The following is a 20885-nucleotide window of genomic DNA, read 5'->3' as shown; positions in this document are numbered from 1 at the left end:
TCAATCTTATGCTATGTCCTTCCTTGAAGGTCAGAAGAAGCTCCATAAACCTGAGAGCAAAGTAGCACCTTAAATTCCAGGTATGTGGGGGTGTAAGTAATTACAGGAAATGTGTCCACTAGTTACCTTATGTTGGAGATGGATGACACAGCCTAGGGCTGATGTACACACATCCCTGTGAAAACTTCTCAGTATCCCTCTAACTTCTGTGCCTCTTCATTAAGGTTTCTGTAAACAGATCTTTGACAAATTTCCTTTTTCAAAAGTAAATAGACCTTATCAGATGTGAAAAGTCACTGTGATTTTGTCCTTCTCCTCCTAGGACCTGTAACAGGCTCTTTTGAGCTACATCCAAGGCTATCTAACGAACATAAGGTCTAAAATAACCAGAGGTACAGGTTTAGAATGCAGGTCTGAGGAACAGAGTGCAAAACAAGGGCAGGACAGCAGGCACACTCAGGAAATCCTTGGTTATGTCTTTGGCAGTTTAGCCTCTCTGCATGTCAGTTTCTTCTACCTAGAGAAAGATGGGTTGGGATACACCATGGAGATGGGTGCTGTCACAAGGCATGACTTACAAAATCACTTCCTTCATAAGTGGGACTTTGTTTTTTTTCATGTTTCTTTTTGTGTGTGGGGTTACAAGCCAGCATTTATATGAGCTAAGCTGCACATCTATTTCTGGAGAACATCTCTTTCTTGGAACAAAGGAATCAGATATTAAACTTGCAAAAATGCTGAAAATGATGCTTTAGAGCAGAGAATCACTTCACTTGGTTGAAAAAAAAACCACTTCTTTTCATGACCATTACCAAATATTGTGCATGGCTCCTGTCCTTTGCCATTTGGAAAGACTCACCAGCTAGCTATTCTTTATTGATTAGCCACTTTCAGATGCTAAAAGTAAAGAAGATGGAGAGGGAAGGTAGAAATCAACATGTTTGATCCTAAATATAGAATTGTGTTTGCTTGTTCCTGTCTCAGAATTCTAATCCTTATCGGGCTAATCTAATAACAAATAAATGCCACCTGTGCCCATTGTTGTATTTTAATAAAAGCACATAAACGATTTTGGTGACTTACTATAACTCATGTAGTATGTATTGAGTCCAGCTATTAATATTTTCTTCTCTGTCTTGCTATTCTTATTTGGAACATTTGCTTGTTTGAGTGGAAGTGAACCACCCCAATTTAAATGGGAGAAAAATTTTTAAATAAACTACTGTAACAGAATATGTTTGGGAGTTGTAAAAGTTTTTCCACTGAAAAAAATCAGAATTTAAGAGGATTCTGTTACATTCTGGGGCAGACATCACAGTCAGCAAAGCTTGCAAAAACAGATTTTTTTCTTTTAGCACTTTGATGGGAGAAGCACTTCATTTTTTAATTTTATAATTAATTTAATTTTACATATCAGCCATATAATCCCCTGTCCTCCTTCCTCCGGGTCCCCCCCTCCCCCTCCCCCCTATCAACTCCCCATTCCCATCTCCTCCAGGGCAAGGACTCACCTGGCGATTCAGCTCAGCCTGGTTGATTCAGTCCAGGCAGGTCCAACCCCCTCTTCCCTTCACCCAGGCTGAGCAAAGTGTCCCAGCATAGGCCCCAGGCTCCAAAAAAACCAGCTCATGCACTAAGGACAGGTTCTGGTCCCACTGCCTGGATGCCTCCTTAATATGTCAAGCTAATCAACTGTCTCACTTATCCAGAGGGCCTGATCCAGTTGGGGGCTCCTCAGCTATTGGTTCATAGTTTAAGTGTTTCCACTAGTTTGGCTATTTGTCCCTGTGCTTTTTCCAATGATGGTCTCAATATCTCTTGCTCATACAATCCCTCTTCTCTCTCACCGATTGGACTCCTGGAGCTCCACCTGGGGCCTGGCCATGGATCTCTACATCTCCTTCCATCAGTCATTGGAGGAGAGTTCTAGCATGACAGGATGTTCAGCCGTCTGATCACCAGAGCAGTTCGGGCTTTCTCTCGACCATTGCCAGCAGTCTATTGTGGAGATATCTTTGTGGATTTCTGGGGACCTCTCTACCACTTTGCTTCTTCTTATTTCCATGGGTCATCATTTATCATGGTCTCTTTTTCCTTGTTATCCCTCTCTGTTCCTGATCAAGCTGGGACCTCCCATTCCCCTAAGCTCTCTTTCCCCCCAACACTTGCCCTTCATTAACCCCCCTCACGTCCACTTTGCTCATGTAGACCTCATCCATTTCTCTGTTGTTGGGTGATCCCTGTGTCTTTCTTAGGGTCCTGTTTTCTAGGTAGCCTCCCTGGAGTTGTTAGTAGCAGTCAAGTCACCCTTTGTTTTACATTTATTATCCTCCTATGAGTGAGTACATACCACGTTTGTCTCTCTGATTCTGGGTTACTTCACTCAGGATGATTTTTTCTAGATCCATCCATTTGCGTGCAAATCTCATGACATCATTGTTTTTCTCTGCTGAGTATTACTCCACTGTATATATGTACCACATTTTATTTATCCATTCTTCAGTTGAAGGGCATCTAGGTTGTTTCCATGTTCTGACTATTACAAACAATACTGCTATGAACATAGTTGAGCATGTGCCCTTGTGGTATGATTTAGCATTCCTTGGGTATATGCCCAAGAGTGGTATACCTGTGTCTTGGGAAAGATTGATTCCCAGTTTTCTAAGAAATCGCCATATTGATTTCCAAAGTGGAAAAGTACAAGCTTGCAATCCTACCAGCAGTGGAGGAGGGTTCCCCTTGCCCCACATCCTCTCCAGCAGAAGCTGTCTTCAGTGTTTTTGATCTTAGCTATTCTGACAGGTGTAAGGTGGTATCTCACAGTTCTTTTGATTTGCATTTCCCTGCTGATTAGGGATATTGAGTAATTCCTTTAATGTCTTTAGCCATTTCAGCTTCCTCTGTTGAGAATTCTCTGTTTAGCTCTATAGCCCATTTCTTAATTGGACTGCTGGGCATTTTGATGTCTAATTTCTTGTGTTCTTTATATATTCTGGATATCAGCCCTCTGTCAGATGTGTGCTTGGTGAAGATCTTTTCCCATTTTGTAGGTTGTTGCTTTGTCTTGTTGACTGTGTCCTTTGCTCTTCAAAAGCTTCTCTGGTTTAAGAGGTCTAATTGATTGATTGTTTCTCTCAGTGACTGTGATACTGATGTTATATTTAGGAAGTGATTTCCTACGCCAATGTGTTCAAGATTACTTCCTACTTTCCCTTCTATCAGGTTCAGAGTAACTAGATTTATGTTGAGTTACATATATATATATAAATTTTGATATATAATTCATACTTTAAGGACAGTTTAAAGAATCAAAATAGAACCAAAGCATTATGAGAACAGTGGCAATAGAATCGTCCCTTAATTTTGGCTTTCTTCTGCCCCATATCAATTGATTCTTCTGACATGATACAGAGATTTTGCATTTTCTTTTTAACAACATGCTTGGCTTTAAAGGAGGAGAGAGTCATTCTCCAACTCCAAAGCCAGCTTTAATTTTTAATTGAACCAGGACTACATGAACACCATTTGTGATCAGTGTCTGTAGAGAAGAGCAGAAACATACATTTAGGAAGACTTATGAATTTTATGTGTGATAAAATACCAATAGGCCAAGTTAATTTAAATTGGATGGTCATGCTGGTTGAGGAATTATCACCTCTTCTAATTAAGAGGTTTGTCTTGTTCAAATCAAACCTTTATCAATTTTGATGGTATTTGTAGCTTATCTTCTCTTGTAGAAACAAAAGCAAAACCTCATCCCCAACATAACACATATCCTGGTTTCCATTCTGAGGTCAACACATCCTTAAAATATATAGGCTGATTTAACTCTATAGTTTTTTTTCTATTGTACAATATCTCTCAAAGCTATTGTTCCTTTCTCATTAGCATCGAGAAAATACAATGTTAATAAAGCATTATGTAATCTATTTCTGGGTGGTTTTTTTGCTCCTTTTTGTTTATTTAGGATACCCTTTAGAGTGCAATTTGTTATTTCTATGGCTGCTTCTCCTCTAGGATTGTATAGTATACATACATGTAATATGTGTAATATTCTAATAAGCAAAAAAAATTTCATTTTACCAGAGTCATATGCTAGATCATTGTCAGGTTTAACTTCCAGCAATTTCGTGATTACAAAATCAGCCTTTTTGAAACTCAGAGCAGTTGCCCATGGAAATCCTGAGGAGGTATCAATGGTGTGGTGCACATGTTTCAGTTTCCCAAATTGTACAAAATGAAACACATCCATCTGCCAAATTTCATTCTTCTGAGTGCTCTTTTGGTTACATCCTGCGGGTAGTGGAGTCTGATTGTAAAATGAACAAGTAGGACATTTCCATATAATTTTCTTAGCTTGTTTCCAGGTTATGAAAAAATCCTTTTTAAAAACCTCACTATTGACATGATTTTTTTTTATGAAACTCCTCCTTTACATTTCCTATCAATAGTTGATCAATCTCCATGTTTTCCTGTGCTAAGGACCTGACAGACTCATATGGTATTAGATGTGAGTTATTTAGAAGGGATACTTCCTGTTTCTGAATATTTCTTGTAAATTAATAAATAACAAATTTAATTCTGATTCATCAGGGATAAATTCTGCAGTTCAATATGTAGGACCACTTTTTCTGCATACTGAAAGTCAGTAACTATGTTGAGAGGTTCTGAAGAGAGGAAGTGATAAGGCAGGGTGCATAGAGGAGCTAACTCTCTCTTTTGGCAGAGGATTTCATAGGGCTAAGATATAGTAGCTCGCTGTCTACATCTTTAATTTTTCAGTTTTTACTCCAATATCTGGCTCTAGGTTTTTTATTAATAAGACATTTTAAGATCTGTGTTACATGGAAGTGGCTTAACTGTTCCTTGAACCCAAAGAACCTTCAGATAAAGACGTCTGTAACAATGTTGTATTCTTCGATGATGCTCCCTTGTCTATTGCTTGGCAGTATATAAGCAATGGGCAGAGTAAACTGGATACAACAGTATTCAGTGACAGTCCTCCCAAATCTATCCTATGTCTCTGTCTTTCTTGTGTGTCTCTGTTTTTCCTCTCTGTCTCTTCTTAATCCACACTCCCCTATTTAGGTATTGCTTGACATGTTGGGTGGCACTGACAAGGGTCTGAGAAATATAAATGTCTGATGACATAAAGGCTTGCATTATATGGGTCTAAAAGTTCCAAATAAGGCCATAAATTTTAACTTCTGTTCCTAGTTTATATCTGTCTCCACAGGTTTGCACTTTGCTGACAGACACGTCCAGGCATCAATTGTTAATGGCAACCTGCTCCATGTGACTATGAGCCCTGAACATCATGAAAGCTGATATAAACTAATCCAACTGATGCAATTGCTGTTTCTTTAGCTGGTCAATGAACCAGAGGTTTCTAAATTGCCTCCTTAACTTTGACTAACATTCTAGCCTTCCAAGGCCCTGACAATTATGTGCCAATGTCAGCAGGAAGTAATTATGGAAGCCAATACATCACCCTTGTTCCACCTCCCCCCTTGGTATGTTACATCAAAAGATAATTTCTTGTCATATGGAACCTGAGATAAAGTAATTACTGATGGTCGCCTTTAATACTGGCACTCAGGAGGCAGAGCCAGGCAGATTTCTGTGAGTTTAAGGACAGCCTGATATGCAGAGCAATATTCAAGACAGGCACAAAAACTAAAAAGAGAAACCCTGTATAGAAAAACCAATAATAATAATAATAATAATAATAATAATAATAATAATAATAATTACTGATGCTCATTCTCATTTCCAAGTTCCTTCTTGATAAGGAAGTCTGTCAGCCATCAAAGGCTTTTGGCCCTTCTGCTTTTATTAATTGCTCTTGGCTCTTGCATCACTGATGCCTTAACTCAATGATAATTCCTTTCTGGGTACCACTAAGCTGATGATGCTAAAGTCCCAATGTCAGCCCTTGGCCCAAACCCATGACAAGCTTGCAGATCATCACAACCAAGTAAGTGGAGGCTCATTTTTCCACTGGTAATGGGAAAATGGTATTTGTTTAGAACAATGTCTGCATGGCTATTTCCAACTCTGAAACTTCACTTAGATGCCAATGGGATCCAGCATTCTGATCCCACTGGAAGATACCTGATGAGCGATATTTCTGGCTTAAATCCCCTATGTTAATGTTAAGATTTTAAACCACACAAAAGACTCTTGCATCCTGGTCCAATGAGTCTCCATGATAGTCTCCTACCCTGATGATAAGGTTGTTTTTTTTTTTTTTTACCATTTAGGAACATCTCCAAGATTTGAGATCATGCACTACTCAAGGCAGGAATCAGAGGAATAAGCAGATTCTATAACAGGCTGATCAATCTTCTCTCAGAGATCAGACCTCAATTTCAGTTTCCTGAGACATAAACAGAGGACAATTAATTACTAGTGCCTCTGACCACATAGACAAGGGAGATAGGACACATCAGGCCTGGGTCACTGAGCTAGCACCTATGGTCAGTACATACTAGGCCAGTCATCCTCGACAGAAGATGAATGACAAGGCCTAGAACTTGTCCAGGCCTGTACCAAAATGGAAAACTGTGGCCTGATCAACATCTAACTAGCCCTGACAAATTAAAAGTTACTGACATGATTGCCACTAGCATGAGTCAATCATATCTAAGAGGAGCTGACTTCCTTGGACACTCACCTTCAGCTGTGATTAAAAGGAGCTCATACATCTCTCTCGTAATATTTGCCATCTTGCCTTTACCTGGGATGGCAGGCCCCAGCATCCTGGAAACTTACTTGAGATAATGAGCATTCTTGCTGATTGCATACATGGATGATGGTCTTATATGGGACTTCTCCAGGATGTTAACAGAGCTACATCCCCAGCAGATGTTTGTTTACTGTGATGGCAGGGAAGAAACTAGGGCCTTTACCATGCCAATTGAGAACCATATCATTGAGTGATGTCAGCCTGACATTTTTGTTTGTAACCTCTGACATGTATGCATGCTGCCTGGTTTGCTTAACACATCCATGTTCTCAGGGTGACAATGTCTTCATGAAGTCCTCCACTGTTAGACACAGCTCAAGATGGCTATACACTCAGAATGTTGGTGTCCTGACTCTTGGAAGTAGTGAGAACATCGGGTATGTGTCTTTGATAACACCTATTTTCTAGCCAGCATGGTGGCACATATCTGCCATCCAAGCACTTGAGAGGCAGGAGAATTTCCTGAAAGGAGGAGTGTGAGGCCAGCCTGGGCAACACAGTCAAGCACTGCATCCATGTCTAGCTGCAGCCATAAATCATGCATGCAGACATCCCCAGCCATCAGAAGAAAGCCATATGGCATACCAGAAACCCAGAGAGACCCAGGTTGCTCTGATGAGGCATTTATGCCTGAAGACGCAGGGCAAGGATGGCAGCAGAAGGTACTGGTTTGAATTGAGGAGCAGGACCAAGGAGTGTTCAGACACATTGAGGGCTAGGGTTTGAAAGACCCAGCAGCAAACCAGTGTGTCTCAGCCTGGAGTGACCATTTAAGGAGGCAGGGGCTCTGAGTCCTGGGACAAAGTTGTCAGTGACCCCATGATCTATGCTGCTGGTGGCTGCTGGATTCAGGAGCAGGGCCATGTTAGGTCCTGCTATAATCAGAAAGTTCAACATAGTATCTGAAGTGCAGCAAATGACCATAGGAGAACAGGCAGAGGTCTTATAGTGCTTATATGAAGCACAGCAGGGAAGTAGGGTTCAGGTGAAAGGGAGCAGCAAGCAGTGTCTGTGGAGCTGGGGCAGCCCAAGAGTTCCCAGAGCCCAGGGGCCATGCAGCATTTAAGCATAATGGGGCTGTAGAGTCTCCCTGGGCAGGGAGTCCTTTTTTCCAAGACAATCTCCATTCTGATGAAGACTAAAGGGCTGATCCTACGAGATTAGAAAAAATAGGAATGAGAGAGGGACTGCAGAATTGGGGGAAGAATGCAACCATGAGTGAAGCAGGGCCATTGAAGGGCCATGGGTGAGGCTGTGCTGTAGTTGGGTCTTGGTGGGCTCATGTTGGGCCAGACCAGATGATGACAGGAAGGGATCTTTTTTTCTCTGCTGATTTAAAGAATAAGAAGTCAGGAAATTCAAGATCTCAGCAGTCAGCCAAGATTTTTTAGGGATACACTAGCTGGTTTTATGTCAAGTTGACAAAAGCTAGAGTCACCACAGAGGAAGCAAGCCAGTATGCAGCACCCCTCTATAGACTCTGGATCAGCTCCTGCTTCCTTGCCTCTTTAAGTTCCTGTCCTGACTTCCTTCAAGGATAAACAGTGATATAGATGTATAGACCCAAAACATTTTGCTCCCAAACTTGCTTTTTTCGCTCATTGTGTTTCATCAATGTGATGTGGTGGGGAGATACCATGGAATCACATGTGAAAGTCAGAGTATAACTCTTTGGAGTTGTTTCTCTCTTTCCACTTGCATCCTAGGGATTGAACTGAAGATGTTAGGTTTAATGGCAAGTCCTCTACCCAAGAAGCCATACCAATCAAGTCCTCTACCCACTGAGCCATCCCAGTGGCCCTAGCTTTCCCTTTCTAGGATATTTCTATCTTTTACTTGATGTTTGCTCCTTTTCCAAGCACCTGCATACAAGAGGCATTCTATCAATGGCTTGTAAACACTAAGTATCCTTTAAAGGTTACTACATGAAATAGCTGCCCTGTGCATACCTGGGGAGATTGAAGGAGCCAGTCTGCAGGTAACAGAAGGGTTGATGCTTTTCCTGTCATTGAGCATGAAGAGCCAGTGGCCCTAGCTCTCCATTGTGTGGTCCTGGTCATGTTCTGTGTCTTCATGGTGCAGTATGCATGTTCTAGGACAAACACTGTGTTGAGTCCAGATTCTGGCAACACGAGAGGAAAACAAAGAACGTAATGGAGTCCGTTACTCCTGATAGCACTGTGAGTGGGTGGGGGTGGAGGGTACATGGACAGACACAGCAACATCCAGAAGGACACCATTTGGACCTTTATCAAGAACCTGTGGCCTCCAGGTTTGGGCATAGTCATGAGTTTCAGCATTAGGCAGTCTCCATGATGTATGCTGGCATCTCATTGGTGAGCGCTTTGGTTTTGGGGGCCTCTATTCTGTTAAGTCTGTCCTCCAGCACTGTCCCTTCTGTAACTCAAGCAGCTCCTTAGTGATGAGCACTGAGAGGGGGCATTTAGTGGAGGTCACAAGCACATCTGGCATGGGAGATTTTGCTATCCCAACCAGAATGGTGTAAAATGTACAACTTTGGTGGTGTTCATTTCTGGAACTTCCTGTATAATATTTTCAGCTGCAATGCTTAGAAAGAATAGGGAACACATATTCAGGTTAGGGAGTGTCCTGGAGAGACCAGTCAGCTGCAAGTGTATTCCTGTGGTGACAACTCACCCCTGGAGCATAGGCTTTCTTGTTGTAGGACTGAGCCGACCATGACAGTGAAAGTTAGCCTGGTGGCGGCATCTGCCTGTGCATTGCCATCAGTTAATGGTCCAGGAAGATCACTATGGGCTCTAATATGGCCTATAAAAAATGGGTGTTGGCGAGTCAGGACAAGCTGTTGAATCTGGGAGAAAAGTGGGGTGGCATTGGAGGTAGGCCTTATGGCTGGAGAGGTTTCTAACAAGGGGATGGAAAAGGCAATATAGGCACTATCTGTATAGATATTAATAGGTTGATCAGAATAGGTCTGAAAAACCTTTAAAATTGCTGAAAGTTCAACCAACTGCAAGGACCGGAAAGGCGTTAGGAAGGAGGTAGGGTGGCCTTGGGCCACAAAGGCTGCAACACCATTAGCGGAACCATAAAAGGAGTGACAGTCCCTTGGTTTCCTTCCTCGTCCTTCCAGGAAAGTGTCCTCGAACTAATTAAAGGATTATTAGACTGACCGATTCCTTTTAAATCAGTGAGGGATGGAACCGGTGGCCAAGCAGACGGCCAGTGAGACTGTGAAATGACTGGGGTGTCTGCCCCTGTATCCAAGATACCCTGAAACTTCTTTCCCTCTATAGTAAGGGTGAGAGTAGGCCGATCCTGAGTAACAGGCTGGACCCAGTAGGTTTCTGAGGAGCCCAATCCAGCTGACCCCCGAGGGGTGTTTGTAATTGAGGGATTATCACAGACAGAGGAGGGTAGAGGAACTAGCTGTGCCAGGCGCGGACCTTGAGGAATCGTGACCATGCCATTTACAGCAGTGGCCAGAATCTTAATTTCACCTGAGAAATCACTATCTATTATGCCAGGGTAGACCTGGACCCCACGGAGGGCCGCAGAAGCACGGCCAAGGACAAGCGCACAAACATTAGGAGGTAAGGGCCCTGTCACCTCTGTAGGGATGACCTGAGCCCCTTCAAGGGAGTTTAATACTGTTTCGGCGGCGGCGGCACACAAGTCCAATCCGACACTGCCTGGAGTTGCTCCCTGGAGGGAGGAGAATGGAACTGGGGCAGGAGAATTTGTTGAGGCTGGGGAGGCAGAAGGTGAGCGGACCTCAAGGCCCCAGGGTGTGCTCTTGGAGTCATTGGGGCCAGGGGCTGGCCCCTTTGGAAGTTTCCTGGCACCCGCGGAAGAAGGGGCTGACCGAGATAATTGACTTTTTACCTGCATCCTGTAGCCCAATGACGGCCCTTGTTGCAGCAGAGGCAGAGAGTGGAAGGCAGGGTCCTCATAGAGATGGCCTCCTGAGCCAGCTGGGCTAAGGGCGCGAGGCTGTGATCTTTCTGGGGACATTCCCTAGCGAAATGTCTGGGTTGTTTACAGAAATAACAGGTGCGGGCTCCAGGCTGTTGTGTAGCCCTGAGGGCAGCACCTATAGCTAATCCCATGGCATGGGCGGCGCCAACACCTGAACAGAGTCTCACATATTCAGACAGGTCCGCTCTGTTTTTATGAGGATGGAGGACTTCCTGGCAGGCAGGGTTTGCATTTTCAAAGGCCAAGTGTTTAACAAAGGTGCTTTCGTGTTCGTTCGGCCCCAAAAGTCTCTCAGCTGCATCATTTAAGCGAGAGACAAATTCACTATAAGGTTCATCAGGGCCCTGACGAATCTTTGCTAATGAGGTGGTAGCCGAACCCTTTTGGGGCAGGCATTTCCAGGCCCGGACCCCCACGTTTTGAATCTGGGCCAGGAGGCCAGGAGGGAATTTTGCCTGTGCTGCATTTGTATCATAAGGGGGGTTGCGGAGGAGTTTCTTTAGTGTCCAAGTTTTTGAGGATGGCTGTTCAATATTTTTTGAGCAACTTCTCAACAATTTTCTGTGAATTCTATTTTCCAGAGGACAAAGTCACCCCCAGAAAGAGCTGCACAGGTAAGAAAATACCAGTCATTAGGGATCAACCAATGTTTGCTCTGATTTTCCACCAAGGCTAATGTAAAAGGAGCGGTAGGACCATACTTAGCACAGGTGGATTTCAGTTTTTCAACAAGGTGGAAATTTAATTTGTGATAAGTCTGTCCTGGCGGGGGGTCCTCTGGTGATGGCTTCTCCTCCTCCTCTGCCTCCGCCTCCTTCCCCTCCTCATTTGGATCTTCCAAACCCCCTGAGGGGATGCTCTAGGCAGCCGCCTGGGATGAGTCCCCAGAGGTCTGGCTTCTGGTAACAGGAAATGCCAGGACAGGCTGAGGCTTACTCTTTGATTTACTAGATTTTTGAGATGGTTTTAGCAGATACAAGGAACTAGGGTAAAGAAAAAAGACCTTAAAGCCTTTGTTGATTATTAATGACATTCTCAGGGTCTATAAATATTCCCCTGACATACAAAAGCTTATTAATATAGGAGAAAAAAATCTCCAAGGAAGCCTTTCGCTCCCCCTCTTCCTGCCCTAAGACCCCGGAGCGCTTTCTGGTCCACCTTCAGTCTGTCCCTCGGTTCACGACCTGCGCTCTATGGAAGAGGGGATGCTCATGACTTTTAAACCTAACAATCCCCAGGAGTCTGATCCTGCCCATCCTCATCTCTCTGTTAATTTGACCTCTATCTCCCCTCTAGACCCAACTGAGGAGGCTTCCCTAGAGAAAGGGGTGGCCCGTTACCATAATCCAGACTGGCCCCCCTGCAAAAATCTCCCCTTAACACAGGAGTCCTTGGGCCCTTTTATACCACCTCAAAAATCTCCGGCAGTTCCCCCTTCTGCAATGCCCCCTCCCTATGTTTCTCTGTCTTCCCATTTTTGCAGGCCTATTCTTGATGAGTTGGCTCCCCCTGTCCCAGATCTGGGCTCACTAGGACGGGCCCTCCAGGCTCTTAGGGAACATGTTGAGCTTTTAAGGGAATTGAAAACTCTTGACAAAGAATTTAAAGATCTTGCCCAAGAAAATGAGGAGATTGATCAACTATTGATAAGAAATGTACAGGAGTCCTTAGAGTTTCATAAAAAAAAAATCATGTCAATAGTGAGGTTTTAAAAAAGGATATTTCATTTTTATGTTTTCAACACGTAGTTATTTGTGAATGAACTCACACACATAACGTTCACTCAGTTGTGCACATACTATAACTCACATGTAGATGGTGGATGGAAATAGTTTACTAATGTTCAATGCCTTTATTCTACCATGTTTCCCAGGATTTGAATTCAGACTTGTTGGCATGTACCTTTACTTGCTCAACCATCTACTAGTCCCTAATTTTTAAATGTATACCTTTATATCAAAAAGACTTCGACTTCCCTCTTGCAACACTTTATTTTTTGTAGATTCCAATGCTCTGATATTTTCATACATTTCAAGAATGTTATGCTCTATTCCTACCACCATTTGTGTCTAAGAACTTTGGAATCCACTCCCAATTTTTTTAGCATCTCACTGATTGTTCAGTGTTTTGTTTTCTAGTTTCCATGTGTTTATATATTTTCTATAGTTTATTTTTGTTCTTTTTTGTATTTTTTATACTGTGATCTTATAAAAATAAAATTTGTTTCAATTACCTTGTTTTTGAGAAGATTTGCTTTGCATAAAACCATCTTTAAAAGTAACTGCTCAGGCTGCTGATAAAAATGAATTCTGCTACTGTTCCATGGAAAGTTCAGTAAATGTTAAATCAGTCCATTTATTTGTATATCAGTTGTTCATTGCTTTCCTTTCGTTTTGATAATGACCAGCTGAAGAAACAGCATTTGCATCAGTTGGATTAGTTTATATCAGCTTCCATGAAGTTCAGAGCTCATATTCACATGGAGCAGGTTGTCATTAACAATTGATGCTTGGATGGGTCTGTCAGCAAAGTGCAAACCTGTGGAAACTGATATGAACTAGGAACAGAAATAAAAATTTATGACCTTATTTGGAAGTTTTAGACCCATATAATGCAAACCTTTATGTCATCAGAACTTTATATTTCTCAGACCCTTGTCAGGACCATCCAACCTGTCAAACAATACCTGAATAGGGGAGTGTAAATTAAGAAAAGACAGAAAAAACAGAGACATACAAGAAACATAGAGACATTGGATAGATTTGGGAGGACTATCACTGAATACTGTTGTATCCAGTTTATTCTACCCAGTGCTTATATACAGCTGAGCAATAGACAAGGGAGCATCTGCAAAGCATACTACATTGTTACAGACTTCTTTATCTGAAGGTTCTTTGAGTTCAAGGAGCAGTTAAGCCACTTCCCTGCAACACAGATCTTAAAAGGTCTTATTAATTAAAAAAAAAAAAAAAACACAAGCCAGATATTGGGGTAAAAGCTGGAAGATTAGAGAGGTAGAGAGCAAGCCACTACATCTTAGCCCTATGAAATCCTATGCCAAAAGAGAGAGTTAGCTCCTCTATGCACCCTACCTTATTACTTCCTCTCTTCAGAAACTCTCGACATAGTTACTGAATCTCAGTATGCAGAAAAAGTGGTCCTACATATTGAAACTGCAGAATTTATCCCTGAGGAGTCAGAATTAACTTTGTTATTTATTCATTTACAAGACATAATCAGATTAGCCAGATAAGGATTAGAATTCTGAGATTGGAACAGGCAAACACAACTCTATATTTAGGATCAAATATGTTGATTTCTACCTTCCCTCTCCATGTTCTTTACTTTTAGCATCTGAAAATGGCTAATCACTAAAGAATAGCTAGCTGGTGAGTCTTTCCAAATGGCAAAGGACAGGAGCCACACACCATATTTGGTAATGGTCATGAAAAGAAGTGTTATTTTTTTTTCAACCAAGTGAAGTGATTCTCTGCTCTAAAGCATCATTTTCAGCATTTTTGTAAGTTTAATATCTGATTCCTTTGTTCCCAGAAAGAGATGTTCTTCAGAAACAGACGTGCAGCTTAGGTCATATAAATGCTAGCTTGTAACCCCACACACAAAAAGAAACAAGAAAAAAAACAAAGTCCCACTTATGAAGGAAGTGATTTTGTAAGTCATGCCTTGTGACAGCACCCATCTCTATAGTGTATCCCAACCCATCTTTCTCCAGGTAGAAGAAACTGACATGCAGAGAGGCTAAACTGCCAAAGACATAACTAAGAATTTCCTGGGTGTGCCTGCTGTCCTGCCCTTGTTTTGCACTCTGTTCCTCAGACCTGCATTCTAAAGCTTTACCTGTGGCTATTTCAGACCTTATTCTCCTTGGATAGCCTTTGATGTAGCTCAAAAGGGCCTGTTTCATGTCCTAGGAGAAGGAAAAAAAATCAAAGTGACTTTTCACATCTGATAAAGTCTGTTTACTTTCAAAGGAGGAAATTTGTCAAAGATCTGTTTAGAGAAATCTTGTTGAAGAGGCACAGAAGTTAGAGTGATACCAACAAGTTTTCACAGGGATCTACGTACATCAGCCCTGGAGTTAATCTTAAACATAAGGTAACTAGTGGACACATTGCCAGACATTACTTCACCCCCACACACCTGGAATTTACGGTGCTACATTGCTCTCAGCTTTAAGAAGCCTCTTCTGACCTCCAAGGAAGGACATAGCATAAGATTGAAATTCATTGTCAAGGCAGTGAATTCAGACCCAGTTCCCCATATCTGAAAATTCCAATGGTCAGGAAATTCAAGGAAAAATACATTCGTTGAAGGGAAGCTTGTATATAACACATTAGAAGAATTTAGCATGGTACTTGTTATGGCAAGACAATATCAAGGGACACTTATTGACAGGGTGAAGTGGTTTGTGAGTCTTTGGGTGTCTCTGGGTCTTTGTAACACTGTGACAGGGAAACACAGGTTGGGTTCAGGAGGAAGTAGAATCTCTTCTGAGACAGATAAGGTGCTGTTGAACATTTCATGAAACACACATCTCACTGACTTGTGAAAACCCCTCTGTCATATAGTGCTTTCTTAATATCTTTATTGCACTGAATTATCAGGCACAGCAACTTAGAATGGGAAAAATTGATCATAGCTCACAATTACAGGTAATAGTTCCATTTTTGGAAAATCAGGATAGGAACTCAGCTAATCATATCACATCCACAGCCAAGAGCAGAGATAAACAAATGTACTCATGCTACCTGTTTTCTTATGCTTATGCTCTAGCTTCTTCATATGTACACAGCACAGGTTGCAGACAATGAAATGATTCTGCCCATTTTAGGGAGTCTTATCTCAATTAACAATTAATAAAATCGGGACTGGAGAGATGGCTCAGGAGTTAAGAGCACTGGCTGCTCTTCCAGAGGTCCTGAGTTCAAATCCCAGCACCCACATGGTGGCTCACAACCATCTGTAATGACGTCTGGTGCCCTCTTCTGGCCTGCTGGGATACATGCAGGCAGAACACTACATACAAAATAAATAAATCTTAAAAAAAAAAATCCAATTAATAAAATCCCACAGAGACAAGTTCAAAGAAAAATCTGATCTATAGAATTCCTCATTGAGGATCCCTCTTCTCAGGTGACTAGTTTGATTCAGTCTGATAATAAAAAATAAGAATCACACTGCCCCACCATCACTGCCAGGATTTGAGGAGATTTCTGCCTGCATTCAGAGCTGTGGTCCTCAACCTATCTGGGTCACCACCCCATTGGGGGTCGCATATCAGATATACTGCACATCAAATATTTGAATTACAATTCATAACAGTAGCAAAATTAGGGCTGGAGAGATGTCTCAGAGGTTAAAAGCACTGTTTGCTCTTCCAAAGATCCTGAGTTCAATTCCCAGCAACCACATGGTGGCTCACAACCATCTGTAATGAGATCTGGTGCACTCTTCTGGCCTGCAGGGATATGTGCATACAGAATACTGTATACATAATAAATAAATAAAACTTTAAAAAAAAAGTAACAAAATTAAAGTTAAGAAAAAACGAAACAGTTATGTTTAGGGCTCACCACAAGGTGAGGAACTACTGTTCATGCTATTTAAAGATTTAAAGGGTCAGAGAATTGGAAAAAAAATAACCATTGATCTAGAGTGTCCAGTGGAACCCGAGTGTCTATGTTGCTAACTATGAAGGGGCTTGCAAAGGATTTTCCTGAATATCCTTTGCTCTAAGGGAAACTCATGTTCTGTGTGGAAGACTCCAGCTATCTGGCCATCTTTACTACCCAGTAATAGCAGACCACTTTGAGCTACTGAACAGAGAGTACAACACCCACTACACACATGCTGATAACACAGATTTTAGTCACACTGAGCTCCATGACCATATCACGCTCCTATGAATGCTTGTATCAGCCTCTTCCTGTAGCATAACTCTGCCTAGCTGTTTCCTGTAGACTCTTTAACAGGAAGTTGTTCAACAAGTGTCCTTCTCAGTCAGCATTAAGTCTATAATGTCTTGTGGCTAAGGAGATAAGGAAATGTAGGTACTTTTTTTTTGATTTTACATCTTTTTTGTATTGTTTTGTTTTTTTTCATTTTTCATTATTAAGAAATTTTCTCCTTACCCCACATACTATCCACAGAGCCCCCTTTCTCCCACTACCCACCCCCATCCCTTTCTCCCAAGCCACTGCACATCCCCACATCCCCCAAATCGAGGTCTCCCATGGGCAATCAGCAGAGTCCAGAACACTGAGCCTAGGCAGGTCCAACCCCCTCCACACTAAACCAAAGCAGTTCAAGGTGTCACACCACAGGCACTGGGTTCCAGAAGCCTGCCCAATGAGCATGAATAGATCTCTATCCCATGTCTGGGTGCCTCCCAAACAGTTGAAGCCAAACAACCATCTTCTGTATCCAGAGGACCTAGTCCAGTCTCATGGGGGCTCCACAGCCACCAGTCCACAGTTCATGGGTTTCCACTAGTGTGGCCTGTCACCTCAGTTGCAGGTACTTATGATGAACTTCTGCATATATAAATTTCTATGATATCATTACCTGTGTACATAAAATTTCAGTAGGAGATAAAGATTCAGTTCTACACAGGGAAAGAACTGAAGGATGTTCAATCAATCAGGGAGAGATCTCTGGCTTTGGATGAAGGGGATGCTGAAGGGCTTCCCTTGTATCCCAGCAGAGGCTCCTGCAAAGTACAATTTGACATCTACTGTAAAGAAAGCTCTTAGCAATATTAGTTCCCATGACATGTGCAGCTCATCTCTAGACATTCTAATGTATCCTGGAAAGCCCTGGCATCCTCTGTGATGTCACTATGTTGTGTCAACAGCCACTGTCTTTGGAAAGTTTATTCAGTGCCTTCTCCATTTACTGATGAACATGATGGCATACTGAAGAGTCTAATTCAGAAAGAGAATGGAGAGGGTAGAGAGACCAGAGAGTGACTGAAGAAAGCTGACCTTCAGCCTCAATGTAAAACGTCAAGAAAGAAATGGTCAAGAGAATCATGTAATGAGTTCTGTGCAAGAAAAGGGAATCTTGCCGGGCGGTGGTGGCGCACGCCTTTAATCCCAGCACTCGGGAGGCAGAGCCAGGCGGATCTCTGTAAGTTTGAGGCCAGCCTGGGCTACCAAGTGAGTTCCAGGAAAGACGCAAAGCTACACAGAGAAACCCTGTCTCGGAAAAAAAAAAAAGAAAAGGGAATCTTCCTGGAGGAAGTGGGCTTCTGCTAAATCTTCCAGTAATGGGGAACAGAAATCTGGAGTCTCTGGGAACCAAAAGAACTTCCCTGCTTGTCATGCCTCTTGAAATTCAAGGATTCCAGGATATTAATTGTTCTGGCTCAGAAGTCAGGAACTGGTAAGGCCAATGCTTTATGCTGAGAACTCTTGGCGTTCATGCCTTTTGTTAGATAGGCATTGATGTGTGAACATGAGACTGACATAAAAGAGGGAGGGATTAATGAGATGTGCCCATTTCAAGGCAGGACATCACTCTACTTCAAACACAGTGGCTAACTTTAGTTACTTCCCAGCTGCTCTGTGTTCCTCAGTTGTCAGTGAGGAGACTTGTTCAGTCTGGTGACCATGTTCTGCCCTTATATGTCTTCTCCATCAATAGTTATATGGTTAGAGTGACCTGTCAAGATATTTGGGGAACCTCTAAATGACTGGGGTGATTATGAACTATGGCAATTTTTTCCTGACTTAGAAACCCACAGGCTTGCGGACTCTGTAGCCAAGTTGAATTCTGAATATGCTGCTGTGAATGAGCCTGAAGAGGCTATCTCCTTGGTTACTTGGAGCATGTGCTATGAGGGCAGAGTAAACCAGATAGCTGGGTTAACCACTTCCCTTCAAATAGAGGACACAGCTGAGTTCCCCAGAGGGGGCATCTGAAGCACAGGACAAAATAATTTGCGGTGTCACAGAGTCACTGGTAAACAAGCTTTCTCAAACATTTGATTAGGACACAGGGTGTTCTGTCCATTATCTTTACCTAGTGATACTGCAAGTTCTTCAGGGTATGCTTCAGGGTATGTCAAAATCATGTCTCTGAACTCCTCCCAAAGGCAGAACCTCAAATGTGGACAGGAATGACATGAGGACAAAGACTATTCTGCTTCCTCTAAAAAAGAAACAAAAACAGAGCCTGTGACATGATTCATAGTACTCATGGACTGAGGCAGTAGTATGAATTCCCAGCATGACTTTGAAGAGAATCTATCAAGTGCTGTCTAGTGTGAGATGTTAGCTGCTATGAGTTTGAGTTAATTTTTTTGTTACTTACTTTAAAAGGCCTTGTACGTTTGATTCTCCAAGCAGCAGTTGGAGAGGCCTGGTCACACTTCTAAATGTGTCCATACCCGGACTGAGACTGATCCCTGCTCCTTTTGTTCCCCTCTGAGAGGACACACCTGCATGCATTTGTTCAGCATTCAATTGATAGAGTTCTCCCACTCTCACTCTGTCTCTCTAAGTATCTCTTTCTCTGTCTCTCTGTCTCTCACATACATGTGTTTTTGTTGTGTATTTTTCTATGTGTTTGTGCATGTATCTCCCTACAGTCCCTGCAGTCAGGGATCTGTGGTTGGGCATGAGCAGTTCCCTATCTCACAATTCCCAGGTGATACCTTGGTGAAAATTGGGAGTACCAATTTGAGTATTATAGTTCCACCTGTATACTTACTTTAGTGACACATAGATATTTCCATGCAGGTGTTTATAAATCTGTCATAATATTGCGTCCCATCCTCAAAACTGTTCATGATGTTATTTTGGTCTCCATTGTGACAGGTCCCATCATAGACAATTTGTTTTTTTTTTTTTTGACAATTTGTTTTTGAAGACAGGAGAAACATCCTCACATACTCTGGAGGGTACACACCTGTGGAGTAGACACCAGGGAAATTCTTAGACAGCTATTTTGACAAGCCTCCTGAGAGAGCTCATGCAACTCCACCTCCCATCATCTAAACAGCCTGCCTCTACCGGTGTAGGGTCAGCATAGGTGTAAGTAAATTGTTTTTAAATCTGTGGGTTGGTCCTGGGTTTGGTTACCAACAATATAAGTAAATTTGTTGTAACAACTCTGGGGAAAGGTGTCCTGACTACCTGGGGAGTCAGGCAACACCTTGATCTGCTTAGGACAGCTCTGATGGCTGGAACTGCAAGGAGACAGTTTAGCCCTGGTGGACAAGGTATCCCACACACCTTGAGCTGCTCAGAACAGCAGCTCTGCCCTGAAGGTGTCCTGGACACCTGAAGTTCTTTAGCACAGCTCTGATGGCTGAAACTGCAAGGGACAATTAGCCCTGGAGGGTGAGGTATCCTGGACACCTCAAGCTGCTCACAACAGCTCTGCCCTGAAGGTGTCCCAGAGACATGGAGCTGTTGTGCACAGCTCTGACAGCTGGAACTCCAAAGAAGCAACCCAACCCTGGATGGGACAATTTTCTTACTTCTTGGGAAATTCAGGCCTAGAAATGATGGGGGATGATCTCCCTACAGGATACAAAAATCCTGCTCTTCTCCTGGAGAGCTGCTACAGCTGAGCTTTGCTCAGTCCCCTCATAAGGGGCCTTCCTAGCAGAGCTCTGCTTCTCTTGCCTATGCTGTGGCTTTCTTTTGCTTCACTCTGCAAAAAGGAAAAAAACCCTGCAGAAATGTAGCAACGTACTCTGACTCTGGAGAAAAGTGTTACTTTTACCTCTTTATGGCTCTGTCCACTGAGGGATGTCTCAGCAAAGATCTTCTGTTCAGCTCCTCCTTGCTTTGCCCTTTCAGCTCCCTCTTGCTCTGTCCACTGGGGGACATCTCAACAAGGATCTTCTCTATGCCAGTGAATGAAGACCATCACACCCAAAATTCTTTTGAGAAAGATATTTATTTGGGAAGGAGGAGTCCAGGAGAGTAGCTGCCTCTACCAGGGTGGACAGAAAAGCCTTTTTTTTTTTAAACTGACCAGGCAGGGCGGTTTATACTGGATGTTTTGGAGGTGCAGTCAACCTCGGGTTGACTTGGGGCCCAGGGTTCTACTGTTCTCCTCTGTGATTGGTTGATTTCACAAGTCAGTTGGCCAGGGGCAGAGACGGCTCTGATCTGACTGAGACAAACAGTGTGTTTCTTTCTGC

The 20885-nt window shown here is 42.7% G+C and overlaps 1 long non-coding RNA gene across 1 annotated transcript in view; it reads left to right on the top strand.

Annotated features, from left to right (window-relative positions):
• Positions 1-20885, top strand: part of LOC131901431 (uncharacterized) — a 186108-nt gene that overhangs the window by 1538 nt on the left and 163685 nt on the right. The window contains exon 2 of the long non-coding RNA XR_009376540.1: positions 30-80. This is a non-coding gene — a long non-coding RNA (uncharacterized LOC131901431). The remainder of the gene's footprint in view (positions 1-29; positions 81-20885) is intronic.

Source organism: Peromyscus eremicus, unplaced genomic scaffold (genome assembly GCF_949786415.1).
Source record: "Peromyscus eremicus unplaced genomic scaffold, PerEre_H2_v1 PerEre#2#unplaced_82, whole genome shotgun sequence".
NCBI lineage: Eukaryota > Metazoa > Chordata > Mammalia > Rodentia > Cricetidae > Peromyscus > Peromyscus eremicus.
This window is presented reverse-complemented; position numbering and strand designations above follow the sequence as displayed.